The sequence below is a fragment of the Tachyglossus aculeatus genome, chromosome 17, assembly GCF_015852505.1.
Source record: "Tachyglossus aculeatus isolate mTacAcu1 chromosome 17, mTacAcu1.pri, whole genome shotgun sequence".
In the NCBI taxonomy this organism is placed as follows: domain Eukaryota; kingdom Metazoa; phylum Chordata; class Mammalia; order Monotremata; family Tachyglossidae; genus Tachyglossus; species Tachyglossus aculeatus.
Window position 1 is genome coordinate 35,920,977 of NC_052082.1, and position 26,072 is coordinate 35,947,048.

A 26,072-nucleotide genomic window follows, 5' to 3' on the forward strand; every position below is an offset into this window, starting at 1 on the left:
CTAGATTGTAAGCTTGTGTGGGCAGGGAATATGCCTTCCAACTCTTTTGTCTATTGGACTCTCCCAAGTGCTTAGCACAATGCTCTGCAGATAGTAAGCACTCGATAAATACCATCGGTTGAATGAATGAATGATTGGTCAGCTCTCTGGAAGATACTTTGATAAGTATTATTCTATTTATTTATTTATTTATTTTACTTGTACATATCTATTCTATTGATTCTATTTTGTTAGTATGTTTGGTTTTATGTATATATGTTTGTACATATTTTTTACTCTATTTGTACATATCTATTCTATTTATTTTGTTAGTATGTTTGGTTTTGTTCTCTGTCTCCCCCTGTGAGCCCACTGTTGGGTAGGGACTGTCTCTATATGTTGCCAATTTGTACTTCCCAAGTGCTTAGTACAGTGCTCTGCACATAGTAAGCGCTCAATAAATACGATTGATGATGATGATGATGATGGTTTTGTTCTCTGTCTCCCCCTTTTAGACCGTGAGCCCACTGTTGGGTAGGGACTGTCTCTATATGTTGCCAACTTGGACTTCCCAAGTGCTTAGTACAGTGCTCTGCACACAGTAAGCGCTCAATAAATACGATTGATTGATTGATTGATTGATTGATTGATTAAGTGACTTGCCCAAAGTCACACAGCTGGCAAGTGGTGGAGCAGGGATTCGAACCCATGACCCTTGACTCCAAAGCCCGGGCTCTTTCCACTGGGCCACGCTGCTTCTCTACAGTACGTCTCTCTGCTTCTCTTCTAGACTGTGAGCCCACTGTTGGGTAGGGACCGTCTCTGTATGTTGCCAACTTGTACTTCCCAAGCGCTTAGTACAGTGCTCTGCACACAGTAAGTGCTCAATAAATACGATTGATTGAATGAATGAATGAGTACAGTACAGTACCTTCTCAGTTTGGTAACTTTTCAGTTACCTCATCTGCAAAATGGGGATTAAGACTGCAAGCCCCACGGGGACAGGGACCGTGTCCAACCTGACTGTATCTAGCCCAGCGCTTAGAACAGTGCCTGACACTTAGTAAGCGCTTTATGAATCATCATCATCACCGTCATCTTCAAATGGTTTACTGTGTTTAGAACGCAGTAAGCACTCAACAGGTACGATTGATTGACAGATTGATTCTAGCTTGGAATCCCCCAGAACCTTGGGCAGAAACTGAGGAAACAGCCCAGCCCCGTTTCTAGGACCTGATGTTGGAAGACAGGGAAATGGGAATGTGGCGGAGGGGCCTCTACACAGTAAGCGCTCAATAAATACGATTGATTGATTGATTGATTGGCTGGGGCCCCTTTCCCTAGCCTCGTTCCCGGGCATCAACGTCTCTGCAGTCCAATTCCACATCTCCCCCCGTCTCCAGGCCCGGATGGCCCACTGACAACTCAAAATCAATATATCCCAAACCTCATTTATTCATTCAATCGTAGTTATTGAGCGCTTAGGATGTGCAAAGCACTGTACTAAGCATTTGGGGGAGCACAGTATAATAATAAACCAGTCTCCATGTTTTGTTTTGTTGTCCGTCTCCCCCTTCTAGCCTGGGAGCCCGTTGCTGGGTAGGGATCGTCTCTATCTGTTGCCAACTTGTACTTCCCAAACGCTTAGTACGGTGCTCGGCACACAGTAAGTGCTCAATAAATGAATGAATGAATGAATAAACAGACACAGTCCCCGCCCACGATGAGTTTACAGTCTAGAGGGGAACACGTTAATATAAATAAATAAATAAATTACAGATATGTACATAAGTGCCGCGCTTATCTTCCCTCCCATACCCTTCCATCCCACCTCACCAATAATAATAATAATGATGATGGTATTTGTTAAGCGCTTACTATGTGCAGAGCACTGTTCTAAGCACTGGGGAGGTTACAAGGTGATCAGGCGGTCCCACGGGGGGCTCACAGTTTTAATCCTCATTTTACAGATGAGGGAACTGAGGCCCAGAGAAGTTAAGTGACTTGCCCAAGGTCACACAGCTGACAGTTGGTGGAGCCGGGATTTGAACCCATGCCCTCTGACTCCAAAGCCCAGGCTCTTTCCACTGAGCCACGCTGCTTCTCCGTAATGAGGGCATTTATTAAACACTTACTGTGTGCCAAGCACTGTTCTAAGCGCTGGGGGGATACAAGGTAATCAGGTTGTCCCACATGGGGCTCACAGTCTTAATCCCCATTTTCCAGGTGAGGGAACTGAGGCACAGAGAACTTAAGTGACTTGCCCAAAGTCACCCAGCTGACAAGTGGCGGAGCCGGGATTAGAACCCATGACCTCTGACTCCCAAGCCCGGGCTCTCTCCTCTGAGCCACGCTGCTTCTATTAGCCACACCGTTAAGGACATCAGCATCCTCCCTGTGACTCAAACCCACAACTCGGAATAATAATAATTAATATCAGAGAAGCAGCGTGGCTCCGTGGAAAGAGCCCGGGCTTTGGAGTCCGAGGTCAGGGGTTCAAATCCCGGCTCCACCAATTGTCAGCTGCGTGACTTTGGACAAGTCACTTCGCTTCTCTGGGCCTCAGTTCCCTCATCTGGAAAATGGGGATTAAGACTGTGAGCCCCCCGTGGGACAACCTGATCACCTTGTAACCTCTCCGGCGCTTAGAACTATGCTTTGCACATAGTAAGCGCTAATAAATGCCATTATTATTATTATTAATAATAATTAAGGTATTTGCTAAGTGCCAAGCACTGTACTAAGCAGTGAGGTCGATACACACAAATTGAGTTCTAGACTGTGAGCCCATTGTTGGGCAGGGACCGTCTCTATATGTTGTCAACATGTACTTCCCAAGCACTTAATACAGTGCTCTGCACACAGTAAGCGCTCAATAAATACGATTGAGTGAATGAATGAATTAATAAATACGATTTAATGAATGAAGGAATGAGTTGGACACAGTCCCTGCCCCACGTGGGGCTCACAGTCTTGATCCCCATTTTCCAGATGAGGGAACTGAGGCCCAGAGAAGTGAAGGGACCTGCCCAAGGTCACACAGCAGACAAGTGACAAAGCCGGGATTAGAACCGTGACCTTCTGATTTCCAGATCTGTCCTCTATCCACTCCGCCATGCTACAGTGCTTTGCACATAGTAAGCGCTTAACAAATGCCCTCATTTATTTTTTCCTCCATCCTCTACTTCTCCAGTGCTTAGAACAGTGCTTTGCACATAGTAAGTGCTTAACAAATGCCATCATTTATTTATTTTTTCCTCCATCCTCTACTACTCCAGCGCTTAGAACAGTGCTTTGCACATAGTAAGCGCTTAGCAAATGCCATCATTTATTTATTTTTTCCTCCCTCCTCTACTACTCCAGCGCTTAGAACAGTGCTTTGCACATAGTAAGTGCTTAGCAAATGCCATCATTTATTTATTTTTTCCTCCCTCCTCTACTACTCCAGCGCTTAGAACAGTGCTTTGCACATAGTAAGTGCTTAACAAATGCCATCATTTATTTATTTTTTCCTCCCTCCTCTACTACTCCATCGCTTGCTTAGAACAGTGCTTTGCACATAGTAAGTGCTTAACATATGCCATCATTTATTTATTTTTTCCTCCCTCCTCTACTACTCCAGTGCTTAGAACAGTGCTTTGCACATAGTAAGTGGTTAACAAATGCCATCATTTATTTATTTTTTCCTCCCTCCTCTACTACTCCAGCGCTTAGAACAGTGCTCGGCACATAGTAAGCGCTTAACAAATGCCATCATTTATTTATTTTTTCCTCCATCCTCTACTACTCCAGCGCTTAGAACAATGCTTTGCACATAGTAAGCGCTTAAGAAATGCCATCATTTATTTATTTTTTCCTCCCTCCTCTACTACTCCAGCGCTTAGAACAATGCTTTGCACATAGTAAGCACTTAACAAATGCCATCATTTATTTATTTTTTCCTCCCCCCTCTACTACTCCATCACTTAGAACAGTGCTCTGCACATAGTAAGCGCTTAACAAATACCATCATTTATTTATTTTTTCCTCCCTCCTCTACTACTCCAGTGCTTAGAACAATGCTTTGCACATAGTAAGCGCTTAAGAAATGCCATCATTTATTTATTTTTTCCTCCCTCCTCTACTACTCCAGCGCTTAGAACAGTGCTTTGCACATAGTAAGCGCTTAAGAAATGCCATCATTTATTTATTTTTTCCTCCATCCCCTACTACTCCAGCGCTTAGAACAGTGCTTTGCACATAGTAAGCGCTTAACAAATGCCATCATTTATTTATTTTTTCCTCCCTCCTCTACTACTCCAGCGCTTAGAACAGTGCTTTGCACATAGTAAGCGCTTAACAAATGCCATCATTTATTTATTTTTTCCTCCATCCCCTATTACTCCAGCGCTTAGAAGAGTGCTTTGCACATAGTAAGCGCTTAACAAATGCCATCATTTATTTATTTTTTCCTCCCTCCTCTACTACTCCAGCGCTTAGAACAGTGCTTTGCACATAGTAAGCGCTTAACAAATGCCATCATTTATTTATTTTTTCCTCCCTCCTCTACTACTCCAGCGCTTAGAACAATGCTTTGCACATAGTAAGCGCTTAACAAATGCCATCATTTATTTATTTTTTCCTCCCTCCTCTACTACTCCAGCGCTTAGAACAGTGCTCTGCACATAGCAAGCGCTTAACAAATGCCATCATTTATTTATTTTTTCCTCCCTCCTCTACTACTCCAGCGCTCAGAACAGTGCTCTGCACATAGTAAGTGCTTAAGAAATGCCATCATTTATTTACTTTTTCCTCCCTCCTCTACTTCTCCAGCGCTTAGAACAGTGCTTTGCAAATAGTAAGCGCTTAACAAATGCCATCATTTATTTATTTTTTCCTCCATCCTCTACTACTCCAACGCTTAGAACGGTGCTTTGCACATAGTAAGTGCTTAATAAATGCCATCATTATTATTATTATTATTACTCGTGGGTGTTCCATTCACACTTCTGAACCGCAGCTGAAACCTGGCAACCAATCTCTCCTCAAAAACATCTCACTGCTCTGCCCCTTCCTCTCTGCCCTTACGATTGGGACCCTGATTCAAACATTCATCATATTTCGACTGACTCTTACAGTGGCCTCCTCGCAGGCGTCCCCGCCTCCAACCTTTCTCCCTCTTCAGTCAGTATTTCAGGAAGATGCCCAGATCAAATCCCAAAAAGCGGCTTAGCACACATCTCCCCTCTCCTCAAAATTCTTCAGTGGTCGCCCACCTCCCTCAGCTGCCAACCCAGATACCTTCTCAGAAGCTTCAAGAAGGTTGGGTGTCCTCTCCCCCTGCTCCCCTGTTCACACTTTTCTCCCTCATTCTCCTTTTTGTCCGCCTCCAACCCCGCACTTGTGTCGCCCCTAGGACCTGGAAGTCCTCCAGACCTCAGCCCTTCAAAATCTAATAACAATATTATTATTGATATTATTTGTTAAGCCTTTACTATGTGCCAAGAGCCGTTCAAAGTGCTGGCAAGGCAATCAGGTTGTCCCACGTGGGGCTCACAGTCTTCATCCCCATTTTACAGATGAGGGAACCGAGGCACGGAGAAGTTAAGCGGCTTGCCCGAGGTCACACAGCAGACGAATGGCAGAAGCGGGATTAGAACCCACATCCTTAGAACAGTGCTTTGCACATAGTAAGTGCTTAACAAGTACCGTTATTATTATTATTATTAAAATGGGGATGAAGCCTGTGAGCCCCGGGGACAACCTGATCACCTTGTAACCTCCCCAGCGCTTAGAACAGTGCTTTGCACATAGTAGTTGCTTAACAAATACCATTATTATTATTATTATTATTATTATTATTATTATCCTCTGACTCCCAAGCCGGCGGTCTTTCCGCTAAGCCTCACTGCTTCTCACCCCATCTGACCCCATCACCAGCGTGGCTCAGTGGAAAGAGCCCGGTCTTGGGAGTCAGAGGTCTTGGGTTCTAATCCCGACTCCGCCACTTGTCTGCTGTGTGACTTTGGGCAAGTCACTTCACTTCTCTGAGCCTCAGTTACCTCATCTGTAAAATGGGAATGAAGACTGTGAGCCCCGCGTGCGACAACCTGATTACCTTGTGTCCCTCCCACCCAGTGCTTAGAACAGCGCTTTGCATGTAGTAAGCACTTAACAAATACCATTATTATTATTATTATTATTATTATCCATCAGGCCTTCCCTGACCAATTATTAGCACCCCAATTCTTACCATCCCTTAGGCCATCTTTTCCATTTCCATTTTTATTTAGTTATGCTTATCCTCAGCAGTTGTGAGGATATGCATTACTACGACTACTACTACCATTACTGTTGTTAGTATTACACCTTGTAACCTCCCCAGTGTTTAGAACAGTGCTTTGCACATAGTAAGCACTTAATAAATACCATTATTATTATTACTGCTACTACAACTACTGCTATTACTATTTCTACTTCTATGATTACTGCTATTTCTACTACTACAACTGCTCCTATTAGTATTATTACTCCTTCCATTCATTCATTCAATCATATTTATTGAGTACGTACTGTGTGCAGAGCACAATACTAAGCAGTTGGGAAAGTGCAGTACAATAAACAGTGACATTTCTACTACTACAACTGCTCCTATTAGTATTATTACTCCTTCCACTCATTCATTCAATCATATTTATTAAGCACGTACTGTGTGCAGAGCACAATACTAAGCAGTTGGGAAAGTGCAGAACAATAAACAGTGACATTTCTACTACTACAACTGCTCCTATTAGTATTATTACTCCTTCCATTCATTCATTCAATCATATTTATTAAGCACGTACTGTGTGCAGAGCACTATACTAAGCAGTTGGGAAAGTGCAGTACAATAAACAGTGATATTCCCTACCCACAACAAGCTAATAGCCTGGGGCGGGGAGACACAGACATCAATACAAATACATAAAATTACAGATAAATACATGGGTCACCTTCTTGCCAAATCCAGTGGCCTCTACTGCAACCTAATCCTCCTCGTCCTCTCATCTGATTTAGGCACTGTCAATCATTCCTTTCTCCTGGAAACATTATCCAACCTTGGCTTCCTAAACGCTGTCCTCTTCTGGGTCTCCTCTTATCTCCGGGCCACTAATTCTCAGTACCTTTCATGAGTTCCTTCTCTGCTTCCCACCCCCTAATGGGTGTCCCTCAAGGTTCAGTTCTGCGTCCTCTTTTATTCTTACATAACTTCAACTATGAGGACGATACCAAATCTACATCTCCAGCCCTGCACTTTCTCCTTCTCTGCAGTCTCGCGTTCCTCCTGCCTTCAAGACATCTCTACTTGGATGCCCTCTTGTCACTTCAAACTGAATATGTCTAAAACAGAGCGTCTTATCTTCCCACCCACATAGTAAGCGCTTAACAAATGCCATCATTATTATTATTATTATTATTACTCGTGGGTGTTCCGTTCGCACTTCTGAACCGCAGCTGAAACCTGGCAACTAATCTCTCCTCAAAACCATCTCACCGATCTGCCCCTTTCTCTCTGCCCTTACGGTTGGGACCCTGATTCAAACATTCATTGTTTGAATGTTTTCCAGTTTTCAAGACATCTCTACTTGGATGCCCTCTTGTCACTTCAAACTGAATATGTCTAAAGCAGAGCATCTTATCTTCCCACCCAAACCCTGTGCAGTGATCTACAGTGATGGCACCACAGTTCTTCCTGTCTCAGAAGCCCATAACCTTGGTGTTATCCTTGATTCTTCTTTCTCATTCCACCTACGTGTTCAATCCATCACTAAATCCCATAGGTTTGACCTCCACAACATGACTCAAATCCACTCTTTCCTCTCCATCCGAACTGCTACCCCATTTATTCTCTCCCACCGTGATTACTGTATCAGCCTCCTTGCTGACCTCCAGGACTCCCGTCTCTCCCCAGTCCGGTCCACGCTTCCCTCTGCTGCCTGGATTATTCTTCTACAAAAACGGTTCAGTCTTGTTTCCCCACTCCTCCAGAAATGGTTGTCCATCCACCTCCGCATCAAAGAGAAACTCTTCACCACTGGCTTTAAAGCACTTTAAATCACCTTGCCCCTCCTATCTCACTTCGCTATTCTCCTACTATAACCCAACCTGGATGGGTCACTCCTCTAAATGCTAACCTTTTCATTATACTTCAGTCTCAGTATTTCAGTACTTCTATCTCACCCCCTAACTCTCACCCACAACCTGCCTCTGGCCAGAAAATTACTCTCCCCCACTTCAAAGCCTTATTGAAGGCACTTCTCCTTCAAGAGACATTCCCTAACTTTCCTCTTCTCCTTTCCTCTTCTCCCTCTCCCTCCTGAGTCTTCCTGACTTGCTCCCTTTATTCATCCCCCTCCCAGCCCCACAGCACTTATGTATCTATCCATAATTTATTTATATTAATGTCTGTCTCCCTCTCTAGACTGTAAGCTCGTCTTGGGCAGGGAATATGTCCGTTTATTATTATATTGTACTCTCAGAAGTGCTTAGAACAGTGCTCTGCACACAGTAAGCACTCAATATGTTGCCGACCTGTACTTCCCAAGCGCTTAGTACAGTGCTCGGCACACAGTAAGCACTCAATAAATACGATTGAATGAATGAATGAATGAATAGTGCTTTGCACATAGTAAGCGCTTAACAAATGCCATCATTATAAATACTATTGCCTGACATCAATTATTTGCATGTATCAGCACGTATTTGCCCTGCATTACCAATGTCACCTCCATTGAAATAAAACAATGGTTCATTCAATCTACCCCAAAATTCTGGACGTGGTCAATCAATCAGTCAATGGTATTTATTGATCATTTACTACGTGCAGATCACCGTGCTAAAGCACTTGGGAGAGCACAATACAAGAGAGTTAGCAGAAACGTTCCCTGACTGTAATGAGCTTACAGTCTAGAGGGAGAGACAGACATTAATATTACTAAAACTTTACAATTATTATTTATATTTAATAATTTATTATTAAATATTGAATTTTATAATTATGAATATTACTAGAAATAGATCTCCACACCTCAGGCTGGGAACAGATGCAGACCAGAAAATGTTCCCTGGGCCCAGGGAGCATCCCAGCTCCACCACGTGTCTGCTATGTGACCTTGGGCAAATCATTTCACTTCTCTGTGCCTCAGTTACCTTATCTGTAAAATGGTGATTCAGACTGTGAGCCCCGTGTGAGATAAGGACTGTGTCCAACCTGATTTGCTTATATCTACCCCTGCGCTTAATACAATGCCTGGCACATAGTAAGCACTTAACAAATAATATTTTTTAAAAATTATCTAACCTTGGTTTCACCGACACAGTCAGTCGCTCAGTCAGTCAATTGCATTTATTGAGCACTTACTATGTGCTCAGCACTGTACTAAGCACTTGGGAGAGTACGATATAGCAATAAACGTTACAATAACAATAAACATTCCTTGCCCACAATGAGCTTACCATCTAGAGGGGGAGAAAGACATTAATATAAATAAATAAAATTACAGAAATGTATATAAATGCTATGGGTTTAGAAGGGGGGACGAATAAAAGGAACAAGTCAGGGTGATGCAGAAGGGAGTGGGAGAAGAGGAAAGGAGGGCTTGGTCAGGGAAGGCCTTTTGGAGGAGATGGGCCTTCAATAAAGATGGGGAGAGTCACTGTCTGGCAGACACGAAGAGGGAGGACCAGGCCAGAGGCAAGACATGGGTGAGAGGTCAGCGGCAAAATAGACGAGATCAAGGTACAGTGAGTACGATGGCATAAGAGGAGCGAAGTGTGTGGACTAATAATAATAATAATGACATTTATTAAGCGCTTACTATGTGCAAAGCACAGTTCTAAGTGCTGGGTAGGTTACAAGGTGATCAAGTTGTCCCACTGGGGGCTCACATTCTTAATCCCCATTTTACAGATGAGATAACTGAGGCACAGAGAAGTGAAGTGCCTTGACCAAAGTCACACAGCTGACAAATGGTGGAGCCAGGATTCAAACCCATGACCTCTGACTTCAAAGCCCGGGCTCTTTCCACTGAGCCTCGCTGCTTCTCTTAGGTTGTATTAGGACAGTAGCAAGGTGAGGTAAAGGGTGGGGGTGAGGTGATTGAGTGCTTTAAAGCTGTTGGTAAGGAGTTTCTGTTGGATGTAGAGGTGGATGGGCATCCACCGGAGGTTCTTAAGGAGGGGAAAACGTGGTCTAAATGTTTTTGTAGCAAAATGATCTGGGCAGCAGAGTGAAGTATGGAACTGGAGTGGGGAGAAAGAGGAGGCAGGGAGGTCAGCAAAGAGGCTGATACAATAATCAAGGCAGGATAGGATAAGTGCTTGGACTGGAGCAGTTTGGATAGAGAGGAAAGGGCTGATCTTAGTGATGTTGTGAAGGTTGAACCGACAGGATTTGGTAATGGATTGAATATGCGGGTTTGAATGAGAGAAAGGAGTCAAGGCTAATGCCAAGGTTACAGGAGGATGAGACGGGAAGGATAGCGGTGCCATCTACAGTGAGGGGAAAGTCAGGAGAAGGAGAGCGTTTGGGTGAAAAGATGAGGAATTCTGTTTTAGACGTGTTAAGTTTGTGGTGGTGGTGGGACATCCAAGTAGAGATGTCTTGAAGGCAGGAGGATATGTGAGACTGCAGAGAGGGAGAGAGGTCAGGGCTGGAGATGTAAATTTGGCAATCATCTGCAAAGAGGTGGTAGTTGAAGCCATGGGAGCATCTGAGTTCTTCAAGGGAGTAGGCATAGATAGAGAATAGGAGGGTAACCAGAACTGAGCCTTGAGGGACCCCCACAGTTAGGGGGTGGGAGGTAGAGGAGGAACCCCTGAAGGAGACTGAGAATGAGCGGCCAGAGAGATAGGAGAACCAGGAGAGGACAGTGTCAGTGAAGCTGGGGTTGGATAATGTTTCCAGGAGAAGGGGATAGTCAACAGTCCTTAAGGCAGCTGGGAGGTCAAGGAAGATTAAGATGGAGGAGAGACCTCTGGATTTGGCAGGGAGGAGATCACTGGTGACCTTTGAGGGGCCAGTCTTGTGGAGCGAAGGGGGAAGAAGCCAGATTGCAGGGGGTCAAGCAGAGAATTGGAAGAGAGGAATTTGAGACAGGGGGTATAGACAACTCGCTCAAGGAGTTTGGAGAGGAATGATGGAAGGGAGATGGGGCAATAACTTGAGGGAGCTCTGAAGTCAAGGGAGGGTCTTTTAGGTCAGGGGAGACATGGGCATGTCTTTAAGTCGTGGGGAAGAAGCCATTAAGGAGGGAACAGTTGAAGATGGTGGTTAAGGAGGGAAGAAGGGAGGGGGCAAGTGTTTTGATAAGGTGAGAAGGGAAGGGGTCGGAGGCGCAGGCAGGGGGAGTGGATTTTGAGAGAAGGCGGGAAGTGTCCTCTTGAGATACTGCTGGGAAAGATGGGAGAGTTGAAAAAGAGGCAGGAGGAGGGAGGGACTGGGGAAGGGCAGGGGAGATTTTAGGGAGATCGTACCTGATCATTTCAATTTTCTCAATAAAGTAGGTAGCCAGGTCATTGAGGGCAAGGAATGAGGGAGGCGGGAGGACAGGGGGTTGGAGGAGGTGGTTAAACATCCTCCCCTAGTTCTCTTATCTCTCTGGACTCTTTCATGGACTCTTCCTCTACCTCCCACCTCTTTAACTGTAGGATTCAGTTCTGGTCCCCTTCCAATTATCCATGCACCCCCACTCCCTTGGAGAACTCACTCATTCCCCTGATTTCAACTACCATCTCTAGGCAGACGATTCAAACATCCACATCCCCAGACCTGATCTCTCTCCTTCTCCGCTGTCTCCTAGTTCCTCCTGCCTTCAGGACATCTCTACTTGGATTTTCTACCGACCCCTCAAACTAAACACGTCCCCGAAAGAATTACTCGTCTTCCCACCCAAACCCCGTTCTCGCCCTGACTTTCCCATCACTGTACCACCATCTTCCCAGAATCGCAAGCTCATATTTTATTTATTTGTATTGATGTCTGTTTATTTGTACTTATGTCTGTATCCCCACCTCTAGACTGTGAGCTCATTGTCACTGTTTATTGTTGCATTGTACTTTCCCAAACTCTTAGTACAGTGCTCTGCACACGGTAAGCGCTTAATAAATACAACTGAATGAATGAATGACCTTGGCATTATCCTCAATTCATCTCTCTCATACAACCTACAAACTCCATCTGTCAACAAATCCCGTCAGTTCTACCTTCACAGCATCACTAAAGTTTCCGTTTCCTCTCCAGTCAAGTGGCTACCATGTTGATCCAAGCACTTATCACACCTCGATTATTGCAGTGGCCTCCTTGCTGCCCTCGCTGCCCTCCGTCTCTCCCCACTCCGGTTCATATTTCACTCTGCTGCCTCGATCAGTTTGCTACAAAACCATTAAGTCTATGATTCCCCACTCCTCCGGAACCCAGATGCCCATCTACTTCTTGCCCAAGGTTTCAAATCATTAAATCGCTTTGCCTCCTCTTATTTTATCTCGCTGAATTCCTACTAGACTCAGTATGTTCACTTTGTTTATCTAATGCCAACCTACACATTGTACCTTGATAATAATAATAATGATGGTATTTGTTAAGCGCTTACTATGTGCAGAGCTCTGTTCTAAGTGCTGGGGAGGATACAAGGTGATCAGGTTGTCCCACGGCGGGGGCTCACAGTCTTCATCCCCACTTTACAGATGAGGGAACTGAGGCCCAGAGAAGTGAAGTGACTTGCCCAAAGTCACACAGCTGACAAGTGGTGGAGCCGGGATCAGAGCCCACGACCTCTGGCTCCCAAGCCTGTGCTCTTTCCACTGAGCCATGCTGCTTCTCAGCGTGATCTTGATCTTGCTTCTCTGCTTGATCTCGTCTATCTTACCATTGACCCCTTGTTCACATTTTGCTTCTAGCCTGGAACTCTCTCCCTCTTCAAATCTGACAGAACATCACTCTGCCCTCCTTCAAAACCTTATTAAAATAACATCTCCGCCAAATTGGCTTCCCCGACTAAGCCCTCATTTCCCCTACTTTCTATCCCTTCCGCATCACTCTTGAAATTCACCCTCAGCCCCACAGCGCTTATGTGCCTACCTGTAATTTATTTTAAAGTTTGTCTCCCTGTCTAGACTGTAAGCTCCTTGTGGGTAGGGAACATATCTATCTACCAAATCTGTTGTATTGTACTCTCCCCGACACTTAGTTAAGTGCTCTGCACACAGTAAGGTCTCTCAATAAATACGATTGATCGATTTAACAAGTATCGAACGTCCATTTAACGGATTAGGAAGATGAGGCCCAGAACTGTGACTTGCTCACCAAACCACAGGAAGCAAGTTGCAGAGCTGGGATTAATAATAATAATCATGATGGCATTTGTTAAGCACTTACTATGTGTAAATTAGTACCCAGTCCCCCAAATCCCAAGCCCGTGCTCTTTCCACTAGTCCACACTGCTTCTCATGTTACTGGGCGTCAGTGACCCAATCTGTAAAACAGAACTGCTAAAACTTGGTATTTCCCAGCTTTCCAGAGACAATACAACAAGGGAAGCAAGAAGCCTTCCAAACACTCCAAGTGACCTGTCCGGATTATGCCCTCGTTTCCCTGGCTCCCTTTCCCTTTTGTGTCATCTATGCACTTGGATCTGTGCCCTTTGGGAATTTGGTATTTGTCCCACCCTCAGCCTCATATCACTTATGTAAATAACCGTGATTATATATATGTATATATATATATATACGGTTATATATATATATATATATATATATTAATGTCTGTCTCCCCACTCCAGACTGCAAGCTTGCTGTGGGCCGGGAATGCTGTATTGTCCTCTCCCAAGCGCTCAGTAATAATAATAATAATAATAATGATGATGGCATTTGTTAAGCACTTACTATGTGCCAAGCACTGTTCTAAGCGCTGGGGGGGGGGGGATACAAGGTGATCAGGTTGACCCATGTGGGGCTCACAGTCTTAATCTCCATTTTACAGATGAGGGAACTGAGGCTCAGAGAAGTTAAGTGACTTGCCCAAGGACACACGGCAGACACGTGGCCGAGCCGGGATTTGAACCCATGACCTCTGATTCCAAAGTCCGTGCTCTTTCCACTGAGCCACGCTGCAGCAAGTGCTCAATTGATGATGGTGATGGTGATGACGATGAGCAAATAGCCAAGTGTGACCCAGCTCTGAGCCCTGGGACTGGAAGTCACAAGGTTTTTCTTCTGGGCTGCGGTCTCTCTTTGGGGTCCCCAGCTGTGCCAGTGGTGTTGTCGGGCTCCGGTGCCCCCCGTGCCCTTGGCCTGGAGATCCAGATTCCCCAGGCTCCTAGTTGTAGAATTCTCTTCATTCCCGGGCCTCGGAAGGGGAATTTAACCTTCAGCCAACTCTGGCACTTACTGACTTACTTCCGTCCTCCTTCCTTCCTTCAATCGTATTTATTGAGCGCTTACTGTATGCAGAGCACTGAATGGGATGTACAAGTTGGCAACAACTTGTACTTAACACTCACATGTATAAATCTACTTTATTCCTTGATTTTTGACCTCTCTAATTGTAAATATTTTGACGTTGGTCTCTCCCATTCACATGTAAGCTCCTTGGGGGTAGGGAACGGGTCACTTCATTATTCTGTACTTTCCAAGTGCCTAGGAGCACGAGAAGAATGAGAAGCAATGAGAAGCAGCATGGCTTAGTGGAAAGATCCTGGGCTTGGAAGTCAGAGGTCATGGGTTCTAATCCCGGCTCCACCACGTGTCAGCTGTGTGACCTTGGGCAAGTCACTTCACTTCTCTGTGCCTCAGTTCCCTCATCCGGAAAATGGGGATGAAGACTGCGAGCCCCACGTGGGACAACCTGATAATCTTGTATCTACCCCAGTGTTTAGAACAGTGCTTGGCACATAGTAAGCGCTTAACAAATACCATTATTATTATTAGTAGTACAGTGAACTGCACCAAGCGGGAACTGAATAAACGCCACTACTACTATTACTACTACAACAACTACTACCACTACTACTATTGGCACGCAGGATGAGGGTCCTGGCCCCAGAAAAGGACAGTCACAAGCACTTGTCAGTTGTGTGACTTCGGGCCAGTCACTTCTCTTCTCTGTTCCTCAGTTCCCTCATCTGTAAAACGGGGATTAAGACTGTGAGCCCCCCGTGGGACAACCTGATCACCCGCTTAGAACAGTGCTTGGCACATAGTAAGCGCTTAACAAATACCATCATTATTATTATTGTTATTATTATATCTCCCCCAGCGCTTACCTAGTAAGTGCTTAACAAATGCCGTCATCATCATCATCAAGCGCAAATCCTGTTCCGGGAAAACAAAGAAAGAATACTTTCCGCTTCCAGCTCTCCTTCTTACCTGACTGCTCCGCCTTCTCGCTATACCCTCATTGCTCTTCCTCTTTTCCCCAGCTAACCTCCTAGCTGCCCCCTTTGCTCTTGATTCTTCTGTCTCTAGCCCCTCGGTTACACTCCTCCACCTGCCCGGGACCCCCCTCTCCCTTCAAATCCACCAGACCACATCCCTCTCCATCCCGAAAGCCATACGACCCATCTCCTCCGGGTCTTCTCCGGTTGTCCTCCACCTCCCTAGTCATGATCGTCTATCAGCCACTTGGCAGAAGAGTCTTGGCTTGCTCTGAGCATCCTGGCCTAGACTGGGGGCTGCAACCAGATTCTGCAGCGGAATTTCCCTGCGCCCACTCAGAAACACTGATTATCCAGCTTGTGATCATCAATCGTATTTATTGAGCGCTTACTATGTGTAGAGCACTGTACTAAGCGCTTGGGAAGTACAAATTGGCAACATATAGATACAGTCCCTACCCAACAGTGGGCTCACAGCCTGAAAGGGGGAGACAGAGAACAAAACCAAACATACTAACAAAATAAAATAAATAGAATAGATGTGTACCAGTAAAATAAATAGAGTAATAAATATGTACAAACATATATACAGGTCCTGTGCGGAAGGGAAGGAGGTAAGATGGGGGGGATGGAGAGGGGGACATATAGAGACAGTCCCTACCCAACAGTGGGCTCAAAGTCTAGAAGGGGGAGACAGAGAACAAAACCAAACATACTAACAACATAAAATAGAATAGATATGTACAAGTAAAATAAATAAGTAAATAGAGTAATAAATATGTACGAACATATATACATATATACAGGTGCTGTGGGGAAGGGAAGGAGGTAAGATGGGGGGGATGGAGAGGGGGACATCTAGAGACAGTCCCTACCCAACAGTGGGCTCACAGTCTAGAGGGGAGACAGAGAACAAAACCAAACATACCAACAAAATAAAATAAATAGAATAGATATGTACAAGTAAAATAAGTAAATAGAGTAATAAATATGTACAAACATATATACAGGTGCTGTGGGGAAGGGAAGCGATGGGACTGCCGGGCCCTGAGGGTGGGCCCAGAGGGACTGAAGTGTGTAAGTCTTAGCAGGAGGGGAACCGCTAGCCCTGTCAGGCTGCTGGGCCACAGATCACGGGGAAATGAGTTTGGGTCCCAAGCTGGCAGAGGTTGGCACCAGGCAGGGAGACCTCTAGCTCGGAAGAGACTATACTATGCTCCCCCGGAGAACGTCCAGAGGCTGCCTCTGACCCGCGGTCATCCTGACTCTTCCCTGCCCATCACTGGGAAACACTTTCCTTCCAGTGGGTCGGCGAACAGACGGCCAGCAATGCCGCCTCTGCGAGGCCGCGGAGGTTGGCGGACTCCGACCGAAGTTAATCTTGTCTGCCTGGCCCGGGGAGAACGGGGAACGAGGGAAACAAACACGCAGCAGGGCGATCCCTAGGCAAGGCCTTGTGAACCCTCGGTCGCTTCATTCAATCGTATTTACGGAGCGCTTACTGTGTGCAGAGCACTGTACTAAGCACTTGGGAAGTCCAAGTTGGCAACATATAGAGACGGTCCCTACCCAACAGCGGGCTCACAGTCTAGGAGGGGGAGACAGACAACGAAACAAAACATATTAACAAAATAAAATAAATAGAATAAATATGTACAAGTAAAATAAATAAAGTAATAAATACGTACAAACATATATAATAATAACGGCATTTATTAAGCGCTTACTATGTGCAAAGCACTGTTCTAAGCGCTGGGGAGGTTACAAGGTGATCAGGTTGTCCCACGGGGGGCTCACAGTCTTAAGCCCCATTTTACAGAGGAGGGAACTGAGGCCCAGAGAAGTGAAGTGACTTGCCCAAAGTCACACAGCTGACAAGTGGCGGAGCCGGGATTTGAACCCCCGACCTCTGACTCCAAAGCCCGGGCTCTTTCCACTAAGCCACGCTGCTTCTATATACAGGTGCTGTGGGGAGGAGAAGGACTTTTCTCTAGCTTGATCTTTCCTATTTCCCCTTGCCCTTCTTCATATTCTTCATTGCTATCATTTTGGGGTGCTTATTAGCAATGATGATAATAATAATGTCATTTGTTAAGCGCTTACTATGTGCAAAGCACTGTTCTAAGCACTGGGGAGGATGGCTTTTCTCCTCATCGGCGCTTAGTACAGTGCCCGACACATAGTAAGCACTTAACAAATATCGCAATTATGAAGCTTATCGTGGATAGGGAACGTTTCTACCAACTCTGCTTTACTGTCCTCTCCCGAGCGCTTAGTACAGTGCTCTGCACACAGTAAGTGCTCAATAAATACGATTGATTCCTGCCTCAAGTCATGTTCCACAGAAGCAGCGTGGCTCAGTGGCAAGAGCCCGAGCTTGTTGAGCCCCCCATGGGACAACCTGATCACCTTGTAACCTCCCCAGCGCTTAGAACAGTGCTTTGCACATAGTAAGTGCTTAATAAATGCCATCATTATTATATTATTATACAAGGTGATCAGGTTGTCCCACATGGGACTCACAGTCTTAATCCCCACTCTTACAGATGAGATAGCTGAGGCCCAGAGAAGTGAAGTGACTTGCCCAAAGTCACACAGCTGACAAGCGGCTGAGCCGGGATTAGAACCCAGGACCTCTGACTCCAGAGCCCGGGCTCTTTCCACTGTGCCACGCTGCTTAGAAGAGGCATACTGTAGTGTAAAGAGCCTGTTACTTGGGAGTCAGGAGACCTAGGTTGCTGTGTGACCTTGGGCAAGTCACTTAACTCTTCTGGGCCTCAGTTTCCTTATCTATAAAATGGGTATTCAATACCTGCTCTTTTTCCTACTTATACTGTGAGTCCCCTGTGGGACTGGGATTGTGTTCGACCTAATTATCTTGCAGCGAAGCAGCATGGTTAAGCGGAAAGCACACGAGCTTGGCAGTCAGAGGTCATGGGTTCTAATCCCAGCTCCGCCACTTCATTCAATCATATTTATTGAACGCTTACTGTGTGCAGAGCACTGTACCAAGCGCTTGGGAAGTGCAAGTTGGCAACATATAGAGACGGTCCCTACCCAACAGCGGGCTCACAGTCTAGAAGGGGGAGACAGACAACAAAACAAAACATATTAACAAAATAAAATCAATAGAATAAATATGCACAAGTAAAATAAATAAATAAATGAGTAATAAATACGTACAAATATGTATAAATAAATACGTACAAACATATATACATATATACAGGTGCTGTGGGGAGGGGAAGGAGGTAAGGCGAGGGGGATGGGGAGGGGGAAGCAGCTCCCCAGCACTTGTCAGCTCTTTGACTTTGGGCAAGTCACTTAACTTCTCTGTGCCTCAGTTACCTGATCTGTAAAATGGGGATTAAGACTGTGAGCCCCACGCAGGACAACCTGATAACCTTGTATCTACCCCAGGGCTTAGAACAGTGCTCGGCACATAATAAGTGCTCAACAAATACCGTCATTGTTATTATTATTACTACCCCAGGATTTAGTACAATACTTGATGCATAGTAAGTGCTTAACAAATATCACAATTACTACTGTGCTTGGGACACTGGACTGGACACCTACTCTGTGCAAAGCACTATATTAAGCACTTGGGAGCATACATTAGAAGTAGAAGACAGAGTTCCTGCCCTCAATGAGCTTACAACCTAATGAGGGACTTAGGTAGACACAGTCACAGATATAGAGTGATTAGTACAGTGTTCTGCACACAGTAAGTGCTCAATAAATATGATTGAATGAATAACATGAGTAAGAGCATAGAGAAAACCGCTAAAGCAAAAGTAGGAATTAATTAATATTAATTAATATAATATATTGTAATTAATACATTATATAATTATATTAAATACAACATAATTCTAATATGTAATCATATAGAATATAGTTACAGCATTTAATATATAATAATATAATCAACATAATATTAATATAGTATTAATAATCAAAGTCGGAATTAATTATTAATATTAATTAATATTAATCAATTAATATTAACTGATATCCCTGAATAAGTGAACAGATAAGTGCTGAGATGACATTACCAGGAAGGTAGGGATCAATCAGGGATGGTCTCCTGAAGGAGGTGGCTGCTTAAGAAGCTTTGAACATGAGAAGGGTAGCAAGAGGGTGGAGACAGTTATTTCAGATATTTAACTCCCTCCTCAACCCTCGCCCCCAGCTCCCCACTTCACCAATCTCTCATTGAAAAAATCTAAACCATCAGGTGTGATCTCTCTAAAATCTCCCCCGCTATTCCAGAGTCCCTCCCTCCTCCTGCCTTTTTGTCAATTCCCCCATCTTACAAATACCATCATTATTATTATTATTTCCCAGCAGAATCTTAAGATGAGATCTCCTGCCTCTTCTCAAAATCCACCCCCTCCACCTGTGCCTCCAACACAGGTCAGAACGCCTGCCCCCTCTCTTCTTCCCTCCCTGACTGCCATCTTCAACTTTTCACTGGCCAATGGCTTTTTCCCCACTGCTTTCCAACATGCTCATGTCTCCCCATCCTAAAAATACCCTCCCTTGTCCCCATGACTCCCTCCAGTTCTCACCCCGTCTCTCTCCTACCAAACTCCTTCAGCCAGTTGTCTGCAACCGCTGTTTCCAATTCCTCTCCAATTCTCTCCCTAACCCCCTCCAATCTGGCTCTGTCCCCTCCTCTCCACAGAAACTCCCCTCTTCAAGGTCACCAATGATCTCCTTCTTCCCAAATCCAATGACCTCTACTTCATTTAATCTTCCTATACCTCTCAGCTGCATTGATGCTGTCAGCCAGCCCCTTCTCCTGGAAATATTACCTAACCTCGGTTTCAGTGGCATTGTCCTTTCCTAGTTCTCCTCCTATCTCTCTGACTGTTCATTTTCAGTCATTTTCGTGGCTCCTTCTCCGTCTCCCACCCCCTAAAAGTGGAAGTCCCTCAAGGCTCACATCTGGGTCCTCTTCTATTTTCCACCTACCTTAGAGAACTCATTCGCTCCCATTTCTTCAACTACCATCTCTTTGTGGGTGAGTCCCAAATTTACATCTCCAACCCTGATCTCTCTCCTTCTCTGCAGTCTTGTATTTCCATCTGTCATCAGGACGTCTCTACTTGGGGCGCTTAGAACAATGTTTGGCACATAGCAAGCACTTGACCAATACCACTATAATTATTATTATGTCCCTTGAACACCTCACACTTAACAGAACTCTTCATCTTCCCTCACAAACTCTGTTCTCTCTTTGACTTTCCCATCAGTGTAGACAGCATCACCATTTTCTCTCATAAGCATCACCATTTTCTCTCCCACTCCCTTCTGCATCATCCGTGTACTTGAATCTGTACCCTCTAGCCATCCCTCTCTCAGTCCCGCAGCATTTATGTCCATATCCGTAATCTATTAATCGCTATTAATGTCTGTCTCCCCCTCTGGACCGTAAGCTCTATCATCAACTCTGTTGAGTTGTACTCTCCTTAGTGCGTTGTACAGTGCTCTGCACACAGCAGCGTGGCTTAGTGGATAGAGCACTGGGAGTCAGAAGGACCCGGGTGCTAATCCTGACTCCACCACATGTCGGCTGTGTGACCTTGGGCAAGTCGCTTAACTTCTCTGGGCCTCAGTTACCTCAGCTGTAAAATGGGGATTAAGAGTGCGAGCCCCATGTGAGACAGGGACTGTTTCCAATCTGACTGACTTTTATCTACATCAGTGCTTAGAACAGTGCTTGGCATATGGTAAGTGCTTATTATTGGTAGTAATAATAATGGTATACATCATTAGGCTCAGACCTGGGGCTGAAACACCCAGTTGTCCCCTGAGCCCCACTGTTATTAGGGGAGGAGTGACAGAGGTAAATTCTCTACTGCCCCTGGGCTCCTGTGCCATCCGAATCCTTGTTTCTCTGTTCAGTGGCCCTGAGGAAGAACGGTTTGCCGACTGAAAGCGTCCCACAGAGTCAGTCAGTCAGTCAATCGTATTTATTAAGAGCTTCAGAGGTCATGGAGACTAACCCCTGGTAGTTTTGCAGGGCGGCTCACTTTTGGTAATGCCTTCCGGCACTTTGCAACTCCTACTGAAGTCAGAAAGCTCTTTCGGCTACGGCTCCTAACCCCGTCCCCTTCTTCACTGCTAGTTGTGGAAACAGAAAGCGGCCATTCATGAATGCGGCTCTGTCTTCCCTAACTCTGATGCTCGAAGCTCTCCCAGTGGGGCTCTCCCACAAACCTGCCGTCATCATCACCGTCATCATAATAATGATGGTATTTGTTAAGTGCTTATTATGTGCCAAACACCGTTCTAAGGGTGGCTAGAAAGCAATCAGGGTGGACACAGTCCCTGGCCCACATGGGGCTCACAGTCTCCATCCCCATTTTACAGATGAGGTAACTGAGGCACAGAGAAGTGAAGTGACTTCCGCAAGGTCATGCAGCAGACAAGTGGCGGAGCCGGAATTAGAACCCACAACTTCTGATTCCCAAATCCGTGCTCTTGCCACTAGGGCATGGCTTCCTACAGTAAGCCACGCTGCTTCATCTCAGCTGCATTTATTATTATTGAGCACTTACTGCATTCAGAGCACTGCACTAAGCGCTCGGGAGAGTACAATCATACAATCACTTTACTTCTCTGTGCCTCAGTTCCCTCATCTGTAAAAGGGGGATTAAGACTGTGAACCTCACGTAGGACAACCTGATTACCTTGTATCTACCACGACGCTTAGAACGGTGCTTGGCACATAGTAAACGCTTAACAAATACCATCATCCTTATTCCAGTATAACAATATAACAGACACATTCCCCGCCCACGACAAGCTTACAGTCTTGAGGGAAATTTTCCCTAGGGAGAAGCAGGGAAGAGAATGAGCCCTTCTCTACTGCATCACCCCGGTGACGGCAGGGCCTTCAGGAGTGACCCTCTTCCCTCTTGGGGGTCCGGACAGGGCCAGGCCCCTCTGCTGGTCCTAAATCTCGGCTCCTCCAGTCCCTCGAAGCCGCCCGGAGACGCTCCACTGGAGGAACAGCTGTAGCCAGAAAGGAGTGGTGGGGGTGCAGAGCTTTGGGGAGTCACTCCTAGGCCCCAGCCCCCTCCCCCTGGTCCAGGCAGGGCTGGAATCCCGCCCTGGGACCGCATCGGGACTGTCCCGGGACTGCCCCGGGACAATCCCGGGACTCACCGGGGCAGTACTGAATGACTTCCCCGCCACCCACTTCTCTCTCTCATAAATGTTTCAGCTTATTCGCTCTGCAGCCACGCTCTGGTCCCTGCTGAGTTTGTGTAACTCAATTAACGACTTAGTCCCTTACACCACATCCCTGGCCAGAGGAGGGAGAGGAAAAGGCAGGGATTCGGAGCTAGTGCCGGGGAGCAGGCGGGGGGACAGCCGAGAAAGTTACCGGGAAAGGTGCTCTCGAGGCCGGGTTAGGCCAGACCCAGAGTCTGGAGGCCCCTGGCCGCCGTCTGCCCTCCGACCGGACCGGGCACGTGGGGCGACTTTGGGCTGGGCCCCTGCCCCAAGGCTGGAGGGGCTCGGATCCCAACTTTGTCCCCCCAGAACCCACGGTCCGAAGCTCACCCCACCCGGAGATGGCCAAGCCCTGGCCTGAGTGGCTGCCAGGCACAGCTACTGTCCCTGTCCCTATCCCGGAGACGGGGGTGGGACTGGGCCATCGCGGAACTGGGGGTCCCTTCCGAATCGTTCCCCCTAACCAGCATGCCGGCAATCCCTCGCCTAGACCCTCTGGACCCTTGGAGCCCTCGGCCTCAGCTGGAAACCCCCACTCTGCCTGGAGCCACTTAACTGCTCTGGATGTCCATTTCCTCATCTGTAAAATGGGTTTAAACAGGTGTACTCCATCTCTCCAGACTGAGAGCCCCATGTAATAATAATAATAACTGGTATATGTTAGGTGCTTACTGTGTTCCAGGAATACTAAGCGCTGGGGTCAATAAAAGCAAATCGGATTGGACACAGTCCCCATCCCACATGGGGCTCACAGTATCAATCCCCTTACAGACGAGGTAACCGAGGCTCAGAGAAGTGAAGTGACTTGCCCAAGGCCACACAGCAGATGAGTAGTGGAGCCGGGATCATCCGATCTGATCATCTTGGACTTCAGAGTCTAGCGCAGTGCGAAGCAGCGTGGCTCAGTGGAAAGAGCACGGGCTTTGGAGTCAGCGGTTGTGGGCTCAAATCCCAGCTCCTCCGATTGTCAGCTGTGTGACTTTGGGCAAGTCACTTAAGCTTTCTGCGCCTCAGTTACCCCATCTGGAAAATGGGGATTGACTGTGAGCCCCCCGTGGGACAACCAGATCACTTTGTAACCTTCCCAGTGCTTAGAACGGTGCTTTGCACATAGTAAGCGTTTAATAAATGCCATTATTATTATTATTACCTACCATCCATCTAAGTTTGGATGATTACGGGCCGTCCTTTCCTTGCCAGCACCCTCCCTGACCTGAGCCGGGGGGAGGATGAGCGGCCCTTCCTCCGCAGTGAGCGTCCCCTCTCTCTGTGGTCCTCAATCTTGCGGAGCTCCCGGACGTGGCCCACGAAGCTGCGGCCAAGGTCAGTGGACGCTGACATGGCTCTCGGGGCCACTAGGCCAGACCAGGCCGCAGGGCCATCGTCAGGGCGAGAGGCGCGAGGGTCCTGCCCGGGACCTGGCTGGGGGGCCGGAGAGATCTGAGGGGGAGATGGCGGGGACCCCCACTCCCGCCGCCCCCCTCTCTCTGACCTCCATCCCGCTCCACCGGGTCGCTGCCGCCACGGAAGTGGCGGAGGTGACCGGAGGGTGGGAAAGCAACCGCAGGCCGGTGTCCTTCAGGGTCCCGGAAAGGGATGATAATGATGATGGCATTTGTTGAGCGCTTACTATGTGCCAAGCACCGTTCTGCGGCCTGAGATAAGGGCGAGCGCTGCGGCAGTTCCCTCTCCTCGCTTAATATTTCATCGGGGCCCCGTAAGGCCGAGCCAGCCGGGAGTTGGGGGTCGGGTTACCCATCCGCATCCTGCCCGGCTGTTTCCCGGAGAGGCGGCAAAGGCGGGTGCTACCAGAGAAACAAATTTCCTTACCCCTGCCCACCCCCCCATAAAATTCCTGCCCCTGCCTCACCCCCAGTGTCTCTCCCTGTCCCAGCCCTGTCCTGCCTCTCCTGCTTTTCCTTCTTCTCCTGCCCCAGCAGCGGCGGGCGCCGAGCAGGGCCGGATTGAGGGGTGGGGGGCATTCGGTAGGCCCCAGACCCGTTGGGGTATGGAGGTGGGGGGCACTAGCAGCAGGGGGAAGGGTCTATGTTCTAAAACTTCGAGGGCTGGACTCGGGGGCGGTCGATGGAGGCGGAGGAGAGATGGGGGCATCGGGTCGGAGTTTGGGACAGGTCACCACAGGTCGTGACAGCTCCCACCTGCGGTCCACGTGCCCGGCTGGGCATCGCTGGATGGAGAAGGGGCCGGGCTGGAGAAAAAGCTGGGGGGTCTCTCCACCCTCACCCATGCTTTCTCATAATCCTCCTCCACCCCCTCCCACCCAACCCCCGCCTCCAGCTCCAAGGCCGGGACAGGATGGGAAGGAGGGGATGGGGGAAGGACCAGGCCGGAGGAGAATTCCTTAGGGAGCTGTGTGGGATCCGGAGGAGGGATGGAGGGGAGGGATGGAGGGGCGGAATGGAGGGGAGGGATGGAGGAGAGGAAGGCGTCCGTCATTCATTCATTCAGTCATATTTATTGAGCGCTTACTGTGTGCGGAGCACTGTACTAAGCGCTTGGGAAGTACAAAACGGCAACAGATAGAGACGGTCCCTACCCCACAACGGGCTCCCAGTCTAGAAGGGGGGAGGCAGACAACAAAACAGAGAAACAGCGTGGCTCAGTGGAAAGAGCGCCGGCTTGGGAGTGCGAGGTCATGGGTTCGAATCCCGACTCCGCCACTTGGCAGCTGCGTGCCTTTGGGCAAGTCACTTCACTTCTCTGTGCCTCAGTTACCTCCTCTGGAAAACGGGGATGAAGACTGCGAGCCCCATGTGGGGCAACCGATCACTTTGTATCCCCCCCGCCCCCAGCGCTTAGAGCTGTGCCTCAGTTCCTTCATCTGGAAAATGGGGATGAAGACTGGGAGCCCCATGCGGGACAACCGATCACTTTGTATCCTCCCCCCACCCAGCGCTTAGAACTGTGCCTCAGTTCCCTCACCTGTAAAATGGGGATGAAGACCGGGAGCCCCATGTGGGACAACTGATCACTTTGTATCCCCTCCCCAGCGCTTAGAACTCTGCCTCAGTTCCCTCATCTGTAAAATGGGGATGAAGACCGGGAGCCCCATGTGGGACAACAGATCACTTTGTATCTCCCCCCCCTCCAGCGCTTAGAACTGTGCCTCAGTTCCCTCACCTGTAAAATGGGGATGAAGACTGGGAGCCCCATGTGGGACAACCGATCACTTTGTATCCCTCCCAGCGCTTAGAACAGTGCTTGGCACATAGTAAGCGCTTAACAAATACTATTTAAAAACCAAAACAAGTAGACGGGCGTCAGTACCATCAGAATAAATGGAATCAGAGCTATGGACCCCTCATTAGTCAGATATAGAATCAGAGCTATAGACCCATCACTAATCAGATAAATTCATTCAATTGTATTTATTGAGCGCTTACTGTGCGCAGAGCACTGGACTAAGCGCTTGGGAAATCCAAGTCGGGAACATAG

At 47.2% G+C, this 26,072-nt stretch overlaps 1 protein-coding gene across 3 annotated transcripts in view; it reads right to left on the reverse strand.

Annotated features, from left to right (window-relative positions):
* Positions 1–26,072, reverse strand: part of KCNIP3 (potassium voltage-gated channel interacting protein 3) — a 120,092-nt gene that overhangs the window by 23,103 nt on the left and 70,917 nt on the right. The window lies entirely within an intron of this gene.